Raw genomic sequence first — 15,282 nt, 5'->3', positions numbered from 1 at the left:
CAACTTTTTTACTTTTACTCAAGTATATGGTGTGCAGATGTTTTCTGCAAAAATGAGGGTTGCATTACAGCACAAAGAAAACATGCTATCCTCAGGTAACAATGGAACAACTGGAATAATTGGAAACAATTATATATATATATATATATATATATATATATATATATATATGAGGAGGCAAAGAAGGCAAAGAGAGAGTGGTAGAAGCCGAGGTAAAACAAAAGTGAAGACGGGCATTCACTTGATGGAGAGAGCTCCGGTGTTGTGTCAGTCTGTTCCCCCATTGATGAATTTCCTTTTACCACCAGGACTTGAGAAAGTTCAGAACCGCATTCTTTCTACTATTCCAAACCTGCCTACACTGTCAGAAAAGAAGGTTTATCAATACAGAGAGCACAGAAGACAATAATAATACAAGGACAGCAAACCACATCAGCAAACAAAAACAAACATTGGGTACTTATTTGTGCTCTTGTGGTTTCTACCACAAAGAGCCCAGTCTTGTGCCTCTGGTGGTAATTTTAAGAGGACAAAAACTGACCCACACAGGTACACATTTACCTTGAGGTTCAATATTTAGGCCGTACATTAGTGTAGACTGTATCTCGGGGAACAGAAATGGACTCATACAGTACCCCCATTTTCTGACAGTGTTCTAATAGAGCTGAGTGTCTTACTCTGTCTTTTCATAGCACTGAGATCAGGGTTTCTAGGACAGATTGGGATTGTCACAGTTACTTTTTTGCTTTGGACGGTAGCCAAATTGTTGGTGGTAGTCCTGTTGCTACTGCTGTGTGTGCGGCAACAGTAATACCACAGGGAAACACTGGGAGGGGGGAAAAGTTGAAAAGTTGCTATTTCTGCTTTAAACTGTATCTGACACACTTGAACTGAGCAGTGGTAGCAGCCTGTGACCTGCAGGCTGCATGTAGCTGACACGTGTCTCTCTGCAGTGTGATGGCTGGTCTCTGGACTTTCTACAAACATGTGGATGCAGGAGTAACACATGTTGTTTGTCCAGTGGAGCTGCTGATTAAATAAAATACAGGAAACATCTGTGGTTTCAGGCAGGGCTCGCCCTGTGTGATACAGCAGGAAAGTTGAGGACTGTCTCGTGCTGCTGCAGTTCCTCTGTTCCTCCAGCTGGTGTCACTGTGAACGAGGCAGCCACAATCCCCTCAGAAACACTGACTTACAAGGGTTCAAGGTGATGCAACTGTGAGCCTTTGAGCCTGTCAGTGTCCCACAGAGGGACCTTTTGGAGGGGTGGTTCCACTAGCAGCAGCAAGTTCACAAGAACTGAAGAGAAACTACTTCAATCACTCAAGCCATTTGTCTGAAATCTGCCACATATCCTACAAGTCCTGTAAGATCTGTGTGTGATTCCTGGGGTCGAGTGTTACGATGAAAGCGCTCAACAGTCCAGTCTAAGAAAAATAACTCCATAAATAGAAGATGTAAAGAGTCACTTCAGATCTGTCCGACTCAGATACATGCCTCAAATACATTTTAAAAATAAATCAAAGATCCACTTTATTCTGATTTGCCCTTTTTGATTGTTCAAAAGGGATCTGAGATTGTGAGGATTACCTATCATCACCCCCCCCACACACACACACGCACAGACACACACACACACACACACACACACATGCTGTACTGAGTACAGATCAGTGTCTGAGCAGCCACCTGCAGTCCTCCATTAGCTGGCAAGGAAATGGAATTTAAAAGATTCAGACCATGAAATGTGGCCAATAATGCCCGTTCTGATCTAAACCCGTGCTGAATATCAATGATGCGCTAACAGCTCTGTCACATTCAACTAGTGAAAGGACACTTTGCCTGACACTTGCTCTCACTGTCACCTGTGGTGTCTTCACCTGAGCCTTTGTACTGTGCCAAAATATTGTGCATCTCTTCTTAGACGCAGCTGTTAGATTGATGCAACTGATTGTAATTGTGATTGTGGTTTTGGGCTACATGAATGAAAATAATGTGATTTGATTTGAACTGATTTAAACGATAAGTTCAACCCAAAAATAATAATTTTGTCATGATCTACTTGCCCTTTCGTAAATGGAAAGTCAGGTGAAGTTTTGTGGTCTACAAAACCTTTCTGGATCTTCACGGCAATACAGCGTTGCATCATTCTCCTGAGCAGCTGAAGTAGTTTGGGTAGTCGCCTGCCGGTGCTGAATGTGTTCAGTGGAAGGTGCAAAACACACAGAACTCAGTGTGCCGGTTTATTTCTGTTTGTGGGGTCGAGGACACACACATCTTTGCTATTGGTTGTGGCTGTGATTTCCCTATTTAAGGTTTACTGAAGATGAACTCCATGTGAAAACATTTGCATTTGCTTTGTAAGCAAATGCAAATGTTTTTTTTTGCCCCTTTGCGCGCATAGAACTGGAGGCAAATGTTTTATTTGTGTCGTGCTACCATAGCCTTCAAATGTGATTTAAAATCTTTTTCTGTCTCCAGAAGCTCAGCGAATGGTGTAAATAATGTCCTTTCAAATCTATCTGGGATCTCTGGGCTTCTGGAGACATGAATTATGTCAGACAAGCTGTAGGGACCAACTTCGTTTTCTTTTTCGTTTTTTACACTTTAAAACAACTCCTCATCTACTTTGATGGTTTGCTGCAATGCTGTTTTACTGCGAAAGCTCTAGAAATGTTTCTTGGACTACAAAATTTCCCCCAACTTTTGATCAGCCTCAACCTCAGTGTTTGGTATGGATCAAAAAGCTCAATCAGGATGTGAGCCACCATTTTTGGGAAACTTCACGCCACATAACTAATGAGAGCAGAAACACAGAAATAGTCAAGATAATTATAAAAAAGTTTCGTAACTGCAATATTCAGTCGATTTTTCATTTAGAACAGCACATATTCAAGGCAGACTTTGTCTTGTAAGGCTGATGGGGAAAAAAAAACAAAACAACCACAAAAAAAAACAAAAAAAAACAGCGCCTCCTCCCCCCTCTCATTCCAGGTAAGTTCCAGACTGCCAACACCTTTAATTGACACACACCCACACACCATCATCTGAGCAGACGTTTTTGAACACTGGGGTGCTCAATGTAAAACACTACCAACACTGAATAGCTCAACCCAACTGTGGTGTAGTGTTTTTAAAGCCTAACGTTAGCTTTTTAATTCTGCAGTTTCTGCATTTACTCTTCAAATCATAAAAGTGGCGTTCATCTGTGAAGATTATCTTGCTGAACCAAACATGTAAGTATCTTAAAACTTCTTTAAAACATTGCAGGTTTGTTGTGGAAGGAATCAGGGTGATGATAACTCTCTCTGGACTCTTTCTCTTCAACTGGTTTGTAGGAAGCTCAGCTTCAGACAGTTAATAAGAGAGGCAGAGTAGCTCTCCTGGCCAATGGGAGAGCAAGATGTGAGCACTCTTATATGTTAAACCAATGACATCAAGTGACTACCTTTGGTTCAAGTTAAATTGGTGCAAGGTGCAACCTAAAATCAGAAGTCAGAAACTAGTTTGTAGCCTTTATGTTGCATTTAAAGGTATAGATTCAGCTCTCATGAGGGCTCATTATGTGCATGTGATGGTACATCTGTGCGTCTATTTTTGAGTGTGTAATTACATTACCTGCAGGTGTCTCTGTGGACATTTTATAGTGGGACACTTTCTGATGTAGATTGCCCAGTTTCAGCCCTGTCAGTGTGCTGTGGAAAATAACGCTTGTTCTGGCTCTGCCTGGACGGAGGGCCTATTAGGACTGATCGCCTGCAACATCAGCATGTTGGAAGCAGATGGCGGGTGGCGCCTGCAGTCGTATCGCTCTCCCACACCAGGCTCTCTGGGTGGATTCGACATAAGCTTAATTAATGATTTGATAACTGCAGAGGCGTTAAAAAGGAGCATGGAGACAGGCGTGAATTCCAAATGTAAGAGCTAAACTGGCTCGTAATGCGATGTGAAGGGATTTCTTACCACATGCTTTACCAAATGCTCCCCCTTTCTCTCTCTGTCTCTCACAGTTACTCAGATCAGCCCAGCGTGAGCTCTACAGCATGCTGAGAGCAAGTAAGAAGTTGCCGATCTAAAAACTAAACAAAGCACATGTTTATTGAAGGGTGTGCTTACTGTGGTCTTTCACACAGGGAGAGCCATCAACTGTCCTTAAATCTGGATGTAGGTAACCATCTGTTAGATATGCAAGTCAAGTTGGATTAATGAAGCTAGGCTGGCAGATCTCAGTAGGAGTTTGTTAGTCCAAAACACCACAGATGGATTATTGAACAGACCCATCAGGGTCACCTGTGCTGCAAAACGTCACCTAAACATTCAGCAGGTAGCAATGGGGAAGGAGTGATGTTAAGTAGTCCCATGCACCAATTAGAGTTGAACATTTCAATCAAAATGTGAAGACAGGTGTGGGGTTGTTTTCCTATGGTGTCAACACTCAATTACCACACACACAGTCTTGATAAGGCAGGTTAACCTGTACTTGCCAACCTTGAGATTTTCAAAATAGGGAGGAAAATTAAGATTCAAGGACTGGTTTTCCTGCATTCTGGTGACATTTAAAGAATGAAAATATCAAAATACCAAGAATAATACAACAGCTTTAATTTTTTGCCCCTGCCTTTTACAGTAGAGTCTGTGCACGCCAAAGCTGTTTGTCAGCTTCTCGATAGGGATTGATGAGGTGATTGAAAGAAACATTGACATGGCAGATTGTACAGCCCCTTTCCTTTAAGACTGTACGTAAGAAACAGGAATTCTTCCCTCCAACGTGTCTGAAAATTGTCGAAATATTATTTCGTCTCTCCATTTCTCCGTCAGTCTCTCACTCAATGAGATGTACGAGGTGCAACAGTGCAGTAGACTACATGCTGTACAGCGCCAGAAACATAACTAAAAAGGGAAAAAGTGTGGAAAAAATGTCTTAAATCAGGAGAAATACTTGAGGATTTTCACCCTGAGAGGAAACCAGGGAAAAACAGCAGGTTTGGATTAACCTTGACTAAGCGCAGTTTTGAGTGTGAAAATTACAAGAAAGGCTGGCGTCGGAATGAGCTACTGTACACCAGAGGCTGTCGAGTGGGAAACATAACCGGGGTTACAGCTGCGTTAGCGCTTGGGTGACAGGACTCAAACCCAGCAAGAAGACCACTTCAGTGTTGTTGGACTGAGGGCAGAGTTGACACTATGATGACTCACTATCGCCTCTTGAGGTACAAAGTGGTTTTACGAGACACGATGGGCCAGGGCTCGCTGGTTAGAGTGCTGACATGGATATCTTAGATATCTCTGCAACACAATATAAAGACATCTTTGACTTAATGTCTGTCACAGCCACAACAAAACAACACTTGGATTAAACTTTTGACCAGCAACATACAAAGGGGACGCCATAACAAACCAGACCTCCATCCTTAAAAGAAATAAAACACGAACTTAGGAACAAAAGTCACAAAAACTCTAGGACGGTCAGAGCTGATGAGAGAAGGAGAGAATAACAAAGAAGACAGAAAACTGTTTTCTTCACATCATGTTGATAATGTTTATTTTTTAATGTTTTCAACTAAAATTCTTACGTACTGCTCCCTTAAAAGGCTTTAAAACACATGACCAATCTAGAATGACACACATACCTCTGCCAAGGCTCGACCGTCCTCCTTAATTCAATCAACTCCATTATCAAATACAACATTTTCAAATCTGCTAGATCTGGATTTTTAAAACATTTTTAGATCTGCATGGAATTGTGGTCACTAGCCACTTATATAGGACTGATTTTCCTCATCAAGATATGTGCATGATTACATGAGAAAGGAAGGAACTGAAAGAGAAATCCCTATCTTGCGATGTTAAGAAAGCAAGAAAAAAAAATCACTGGATCCTTCCCTTTCACTGGATCTGCACCGAAGGTTAATGGGGTTTATTCTGGGCTGAGACACACCCTCCATTCAAGTTTTGTGGAAATCGGTTGAGTAGTTTTTTTGGTAATCCTGCTGACAAACCAACCAACAAACAAACTGACATGTGAGTTAACAAAACTCCTCAGTGAAGGTAAAAATTCAACAAGATTAGGAGATTTACAAGATGACAGTTGTGATAAACCACCAACATTATGTATATAGTAGGTGCAGCGCTACAGTGCAGGACTAATCACTTGTAGAATAAAAGTGTTCAGCGTCAGGGTCAGAGACCAGTTGAGAAAACCATAATGATGATGATGGTGGTGATGATGAGGATGATTCACTTCCATACAACTTTCTACTACTACTACAAAAAAAGTGCCTGTCTGCTCGCCTTTTTGCACGACAGAGGAAGAAAAGGTTCTGTTTCCGCCGGTCAGGCTGGAAGGAGACAGACGTGTGCACTTGTTTCTATAGTAACAGAGCAGGTTCGATGTCAGGGGACAGCATGTGTGATCTCTGTGGCTCTCACGCTGAATACATAAACCCTGAGAAACACACCACATTGATTCTGTGCTCTCCCATGAGAACAAAAACAGGAGCCACCTGTCTGCGAAATAAAAAATCCCCTCAGGCCTGGTATGAGTCTGGGTGGTCGACAGGTAAAAACCACACACCAACAGTTAGCAGTAAAATGCATCCTGCATTCAAGAGCATAATCATGCAAATACCACGAGTGTCTGTGTGGATGCTGGAGGCTTTGGCCTGAATCTGTTCCTCCACTCAGTCGTTACTTTGTGCTGCTCGAGGTGCAGTTTGTGTGAGAGCCATCTGCTGTCGGGCATTAAGTACCATCACCTCCTCAGCTTGACATATTCCTCTTCCCTTATCATTAAAATAGGTGCAAAACAAATAAAGTCACATATTGTGTTACACTTTTTTGCTAAAAGTATGCAGACACATACTTTTTCAGTTATGTGAAGTATATTTACTCAAGAACTGTACTTTAGTAAAATTTGAAGGTCCTTGTACTTGAGTATAGTCTTTTTATGTTCATTTATTCTACATTTGAGTTACTCCACTACATCTATATGACAGATATAGTTACTAGTTACTTCACAGATCAAGATTTTACAAAACAAGACATGATGAACTTGATCATGATCTCAACAGTCTCTCAATGAGTGCGTTGTTACATGTAATATAAGATGCTAGGTGCCACCAAAAACAGATTTCCACTTTCACTTCTCAGATGGTTTGATTCAAAGAACAGTTTGAGACCCACAGTAAGTGTCTGCATAATTTTGGCCACAGTGCCTGTGGTGTGTCACCTTGTTCACATGGAGCGCTCCGATGATTGGAAGACGATTACAGATCACATGAGAGCAGAATGTTAATTTCTCTCTCCAGGAGAAATATCAGCCAGACTCTGTGGCTGTTAAGCAGATCGGCGCAGGCATACTTGAACCAGCGTAATTAAAAGATTTAATTTTAGATAAAGACAAGAGCAGTACTTGTAGCAACAAACATTTACACATACAGTTGAGAGATGAAGTTTTATTTTTCTCCTCTACAGTAGTTGGTGCCCGATCATTACTATGAGACTGAAACTTCAAAGTGCACGAGTATTGATTAAAGCGCTCCTCCCGTCAGGATTTAATTCTTCTTATCCAGAGTTATGGTAACACAGAACAAAAAGGAACAGGCGAAGTGACTGTCTGGGGAATTTGAAGTCCAGCTGGAATTTCAAAGCTTGTTTTGGTCTTTTTCTGTTTCGGTGCCAGCTGGACATCTTGTCTAAAATAAGACAGTTCAAATGGAGTTTAGCCAAGGACATCTATGTGCTCTGACATTTCTATTCTCAGTAGTCGACTCTCCTGGCGACAAAAAAAACAAAAAAAACCAGAGAAAAACACCTCTTGTGTGTTGCTGTGATTGAATGACCTTGGGTTTGTTTGTTGCCGTCAAACTCTGTAACAATGCGCTGGTGAATCTGGGGACTTTGATTCTGAGGACGTAAGAAGTTTTCCAGCCACATTCAACAACAGCAGATTAAGACTCCCAGGAGAGCTGAACATCCACTGCTGTCAGATGTCCTGTTTGTCTGCCTTTCTCTAAAAGCCCACAAATGGTGCATATTGTTCACCCAATGTAAAACACAGTGGCTTCATTAGCGGCTATCAGTTCTCACACATTAGGTGTTTAATAGGCAATTATTTTTACGCTCTGCTCGGACCTTATATCCACTGAACTCCCCGTCAGTTTCAGCCAGTTTCTCCAGAAACGGTCACTCTGTTTCGGGTCACTGACACCCTTTCTGCCTACCTTAAAAGTAATTATGAATTCATTGTTTTGAGCAGCAAAAAGTCACATTGTCATAAATCATTTCTGTCCTCTGCGTTAAGCCTGGTCAAACAGAATGGAAACTATTTAGTGGAAAGGATTTGCTGTATTAAAAAAGGATTGGATGAACAATGAGCTGACGAAGTGACGATACAGCTGATTTAGTTGGACTCTGTGGATGGCAGAGCGGCCTTTTGGTTAGAGAGACTGTCACGTAAGTGGTTTAACTCAGAGATCGCATGTCCATCAACACCTGTGTATCTCTGAGTAGCACACTGACCCTCAACCACCTCATTTTAAATAGCTGAGGATATTAAATCAGCCTCAACTAGACAGAAAATCCCTGCTGCATGAGTCCTCAACATGAAACATACCTTTAATGTCAGTTTCAAAAGTTGTTAACACATTTTATTGAAAATTGATGTGACCATCTTCTCCATCACTTCTGTTTTGCCATGGCGTCATTCCCAGTTCTGACATCCCAGTACCTGACCACGATGATCCTTCTGCGGGTTTCCTTTAATGCAATTTGTCCCTGGAGCTGTTCATCACTAAAATACTGTCATTCTGTCTTCCAGACCTACTGTTGTACGGCCCACCACCCACAATGAAATCGACAAAGTTCAGGCAGAGTCAGTTGAAAGTTTCTATCAACCACCTGTCAGCTGTCTAGACTCTCAGGGGATCCTGTCTTATCTCTTATCTCCACATGGGCCTAGATGAAATGTTTCTGTGATTGCTTCTAATTGCCAAAGTCTTTGCTAATCTCTATAAATATTGCTATACACTATCTTTAAATAAGTCAAATTGCCTTGCAAAGATAAAGGAGAGATCTTTCTAACTAACCAAATGATGAGCACATATAATTTACACTGCTGTCAATGATTTTACACACTGTTTATTTGTTTTGTGAATGTGTTTCAATCTGTGGTTCGCAATCAACTTGCAGTGACTTGAAAGTGCTTATGTGATCATTGTTATTATAATGCAGACATAACTGCAGATTGATTTCATGATACAGCACTGATTAATAATTAAAAAATAAAAAGTAAACACATGATGTTCACTGTGATGGCTTCCTTTTGAAAAGCAGTCATTAATTATGTTAAATATACATGATTTGTAGTCTTTTGGCCAAAACATAAAAAAAAAAAACAGTGACATAAGAACAAATTATCATCTTACGTTGTCTTTTATTAATTCATTTCTCTGACATAGAACATTTAAAGTATTTTGCAGCTGAGACGGAGAGACAGTACAGAGAAATACCTACAGCATTGCTTCACTCAACTGAAGTTTCTGGTTGAGCACCTCCGAAAAGAAGCCAGCGAAGACTGGGGTCATTCACAGTTTATCAGAGACAAACAGCAACTAAATCTTCAGTGTGCATTGGAAAAATGTTAAATTTAATTGACCTGCTTTCACTCATGTTTAAACTGACCCAACCTTAACCTGACTCCAATAAAGACATTCTAAGCTGAGGCAATCATTTGCAATTTCAGAGTTAAACCCTTTAAATGTTCAATTCACGGATGACAACCAGCTTTTTACAGTATTTTCCTCAAGCTATGAATGGTTAATAGCCACGGAGGACCCAGAGGGGAAAAAGGAGGAGAAAGTTGTAAGTTAGGACTTTTTCCTCAAGAAGTATTTTCCTTTACATAAATAAAAACATTTCTTCCATAAATGAATCCAGCAAAACTCAAGTCAGTGTCTTACCATTCACTGCAATACATGATATCAAGTGTTTGATTCTCGACATTTCTTTAATTCAGACCCCCAGACATCCCACTTATTATGTGTCCCCCCCAATGTCGAAATAAAACACTTTGCTGTTGCAGAAACTGTTAAATTTTCCTGAATGATTTGTGGTTAAGAAGCCATTCTGATAGAGATTCAAACACTTGGGAATTACAGCCTTTTCCAGTTGTCCTTGGTTGATCCCTGGAGGCTCTTTTTTTCATCAACAAGCTCTCTTCCTTTTTACTAAAGTTGTCCTTGAATCAATAAAATCTATGCTTGAGGATTGTGGGGAATAACAGAGAAGTTAATTTGATCCCCAAACTCTCTGTTTTTCCCTGGGCAAACAAAAATGGCTCTTGATTAGGTTTTAATTCCTACTTATCAGATGCAGTTCTTGACTTACAATAGAGCTGATTTGTTGCGGAGCAGTCTCACATTACATCCTATCAAGCTGGTCATGGGACAAATCTTGCAAAATGAAAGTAATTGAAATAATAAAGAAATATGGTATCCCCTCATCTGAACTATGTAACTTATTGAGGAGGACAGGTCGCCCCAATCCCTGTCCCTGTCGTGAAGACTGTTGGCTGGAATTGTCCTTACAAGGTAGAACAGACCAAACTTTCAAATTTCAGCCAATGAAGTGCTCTGAAGTCAACAAGAGAATTTCTTCAGCATATCAGATGTCAGCTGGCCAAACCCAGGAATCCTCCATGCACAAAAGCTGACGTGAAGAAGTCTGAGTTATGTTTGTCATGTGCTGGTCCAGTGTTGTATGGTTTCAGTGTATCGATCAAGCTAATTGTGGAGAAATGTCAGTGATTTCAACAGCCTTTCTGGATCGCTCTCATTAACTCAGTAACACACCCATCTGCTGTCACTCACCAAGCCAGAATATCAGACAAAATTGGCACCTTTGCCCTCAACGCAGCAAGAATTCAAATGAGCTGATCAAACATTTAGAGACCAGACCCTTTTTTTCATTGTAATTTGAAGAAGGAGTTTACTATTCACACCGTGTTCACCTCAACATGGCTCAATCCCCGAGGCTGAGAATCACCTCCTCAGTTTGAAAACATAAAAACACAGGAGAGGTGACAATATTCAGATCACATTCTTTAATTAGAGGTACTAGATGGAGCATTTTAATCATCAGAAGATCCCTGTCAAATTGATCCTGATACCTGGGTGTAATTACCATAAACAAATGAGACCGTTGTCAAGATAGTAGCTTCTTTCTCACAAGGATGGAAGCTGATGTTAGTGTGCTGGATAAAAAAAAAAAAAATTAAAATTATTTCAGATGTTGCTTGGTGTCACAAACTCAAAAATGTGTTTTCTTTATTTCACTTCACTGCAAAGGATACACATTTTGAAAGATTTTTCTTCAGTCTCTTTTTTTTTTTACATAATTCTGTGCTCATAGTTTGTGATAATTGTGTTTATTAATGCTAACAATGATATGAAAATAATATATATATACTGTTAATAATGTTAAAAGATTGAATAAGGAGAAATGGGAACTTGATTGACATTGACACTTTCCTGTTTTCCAATTTCACTGCAACATTTCACCACCCTAGCCTCCACCTCTTTTTTAGTAGAGTCTTCTCTAGAGGAGAGGGAACATCAGACTGGAGTCATCAGTGCCAAGCATAACTGCATTTCATTTGTTGTGATAAATGGTTAAAGCTGTGATGAGAGTCTTCCTGACTAAACTATATCGAACCTACTTAGTGACTCATTACAGTTGGAGACCAAGCATGAAACCACCATGACATCACACATTGGTTCATGGACTACAGTTTTAAAGCCACAAGTGCCATTTTGGCCGTTGCCATGTTAGATTTTTGAGCCAGAAGTGACCATATTTGGACAAGAGGGTAGAGCTGGGGAGGAAATCCTGATTGGATCTGACTGAGAACCCGGGGACATGACATGGTAACAACTTGTCAATCACAAGCTGGCACCATAATTTACAAAATAAACCTCATGCTGTATTGAAGAAGAATTGAAAGTACTGATTGAGACTATTATCTCATTAGGAAACCGTTTACAGAGGTAATAAATCAAGTGAGAAGTGGGGTCATTTTCTCATAAGCTTACATACGATTGGACTTCTTTTTTAAACCAGTGGATTCAACCTCTGCTGGCCATTAGAAAGAATGCAGGTTTTAAGGCACTTCAGCATCGGCTTCACGTTTTAGACCCAGAAGCTCCATCCAGAATTTAAACAAAAGAAACAAAAGCTCATACTCTAACCTTTAAGCTGTTTTCTAACTAAAAGCAGCCCTGTTGACTGAAGGCAGAGGCACTGCGATGTATGAAAGTAACCCATGTTGACATGAACTAAAGGCCTGTCTCTTCTGTGCCTGTCTCCTCTGTGTAATGAACCCTCTGGTGGACTAAACTGCACGTCAACACGTTCAGCCCATCTGGCCACTGGTATTCCCTCTGGGTCCAGAGCAGCGAGGTGTGCTGGGAAAGAGTCACATAAATCACACAAACATGCACACATTCATCTGACTACCAGTGCCTGCTTTTTTCTTTTATTGATGCTCTTCCTATCCTTCACTGTGCTGTATATTATAAAGCTGTTTAATGAAACATAAATGGATGTGGTGGAATTACAATAACATGCCTCTCTGACTTTGTCTCTGATGGCTGACGGTGAGTCCTGAAGGTTTAAGGGCCAAGCTGCTGCAGCTGAATGGGCGGTAATAACTTATTACCAATATAACACAATATCTGTCAGAGATCTCCAAAAGCCTCTTTAGCACTGAAGATATTAAGATGTGAATCATTTATTTTCCCCCAGTATAAAATCCTAATTGAGACTCCTTTAGGACTTCCATTATTCATGTTCCTGTGAGCGGTGGTCAGACACCAGAAAGGCTGGGAATCCAAAGATCGGTGTAATTACAGTATGAAGAATGGCCAACAGATGCATCAGACAGAAGTGATTTTCTCCCAAGGTCCTGCGTATTATTTTGCACTTTCATTCTTCAGCCTCCCCTCCGCACCAGGTAGCTCGTAGATCACACAGCTACAGTATTACTCTGCTATTACCGAGCCTTACCTTCAATAGCTTTCATTTTCAGAATAACAATGGACTCGTGGCTGGATTCCACTTTCCAGAGCGAATAGTGTGTTTATGAGTAGGTAATGTAGAGTAGTAGATATTGGTCTACTCTTATCGGTAGAAGGTACAAAGAGGAGCACAGGGGTGAGGATGGGAGCAGACATGAGGGGAGCAACATGTGACCCTTCCTGTCCTGTCCTGACGATTAATATATTGATCTTTTATTTAAGTAAAAGTCTGGAAATAAAATCAGGAACATGCCTTTAAACATGTTATATATATATATATTATATATATAGAATTTGCCACCAGCATATCACCAGAGTCACCGATAACTCCTCCTAACTGTAGCTGCCGTTAGCTGATTAGCTCATTTAGCCGTGCGTGTAGCACTGCTTTTAATTAATGTTCAAAACAGGTGGATTTTATGGGAAAGTGTTGATTTCCCAGGATACAGGGTGACAAGTGTGCAAGTTAATTACAATGCTGAATTTTAATGGACTTAATCAGATTCATGCGGCAGCATGGCAGAGATGCAACAGCTGACACTTGCCAGACTGAGAGCCTGGAGTACTGCGGGAGTTTTGTCGGTTACTATGCCAGCACAGAAACTTTGAACACCTAGGGGGAGGAGGTTTTAGGAGGTTTTGAGGACCGAACAGGTAATGCTGGTGAGAAGCGGCACTGGAATGGGTACCAGAACCAGAGCTGGGTGAGAGGGTAATGAAACTGGCTCAGCAGGCTCCCAGTCTCGGACACTGATGGGGTTTGATAACAGGGAATACAGTACTCAGACCAGGACTCAGACTCCGGGGATGACAAAGACATGGCAGGTTAGGCAGGGACAGGAGAGGCCTGAAGTGTGAAAAAGGTGAGTGGAAGTGCATTAATCAGTATCCACCTCTAGAGGCCTGAGCTATAGTATTTCACTGTCACCTCTGAGGTACACATCCTGTTGATACATGTAGCTATTGTTAACTTAAAAATTCTCACATAGTGCACCTTAGAAGTATTAAAGGTAATTCATGTCTACTGCGAGCGTTACACTATATATCATTAGATTATTTATTATTACTCATGGATGAATGTAAAAGCAGGATTTTCTGTTGTAGTTGGTTGTGGTGTATTAGTAGTATAGTAACTATTTTCTGAAAGGGATTATGGATTAATATGCTGATCATTTTCTTAATCAATCAATTAATTGTTGTTGGGCTTTTTCATTTTTTTTTTGAAAAATTCTAAAATAAATCAGCCCAGTCCTCAAAAACATAAAAAAAAAAATACATATATATAAAATATGTTTTGATTTATTGCTAATTTACATGTTTTTACTATCATGACACTTTGAGTAGTTGACTTTGTCTTTATTTCCATTCAGTTTGATTATGTCTTCACATCTCTGAGGACTGTGAAGCAGGTAACGGAAAGCAACGGTTTCCCTTCACTAAAGGTGAGACAGCACGGTGTACAGTACACAGTAGCCCTTTTCACACAGAGACGTAATACATACAAGTACACCCAAATGTACAACTTGTCTTCCCAGTAAAACACAACAACATTCAACAGAAACAGCGGCCTTCTGCTGGATCTTGGAATAACCAACCCAATTGCCAGAATACATGTGGCAGTTTACATTTCTGCAAATCACAGATATGTTGAATCTTTACATTTGTTTAGGTTCAGTTTTCAATCTTATGATGTTACAGTGCTGTACTTGTGGTTTGGTTAGTTTAGGCACAAAAAACACTGTTTTGTTGCCATGAACACAGCTGGAAAATTGTGCGAGGTCTCATTAAAAATATCCAGTGATCTCACACTTAGAGATGTTGAAACATTCTCAAACAGTGGACTTTGGCTTGGCAGCCTATTCACCAGGCCATAACCCAACAACAACCCTCTCCCTCCCCACATGAGTCAGATCATGTACATGTAATGTGAATGTGATATGACATGTACTAAATTGTAGAAATGTCAGTATGTTACGTATGATATGTACAAATCTGAACAAATAAGTGGTTTGCAATTCTGGAGACTTGGACAATTAGATCCAGTGGACAAGTTAAGACTTTAACAACTTCATGCTAAATCAACCCTTTCTTCATGTGAACAAACATCCAGTGCTGTTGTTTTTGGTCATCAAGTCATCAACCATACTGCAGATCATTGTAAGCTGTCTGACAACCAGAACAGTTCCATCATCTCACATGTTCTGTGTTA

The sequence above is a fragment of the Pagrus pagrus genome, assembly GCF_965226575.1.
Source record: "Pagrus pagrus genome assembly, chromosome: 6".
In the NCBI taxonomy this organism is placed as follows: Eukaryota; Metazoa; Chordata; class Actinopteri; order Spariformes; family Sparidae; genus Pagrus; species Pagrus pagrus.
The sequence above is the reverse complement of the archived record's forward strand: the minus strand, read 5'-3'. Positions refer to the sequence as shown.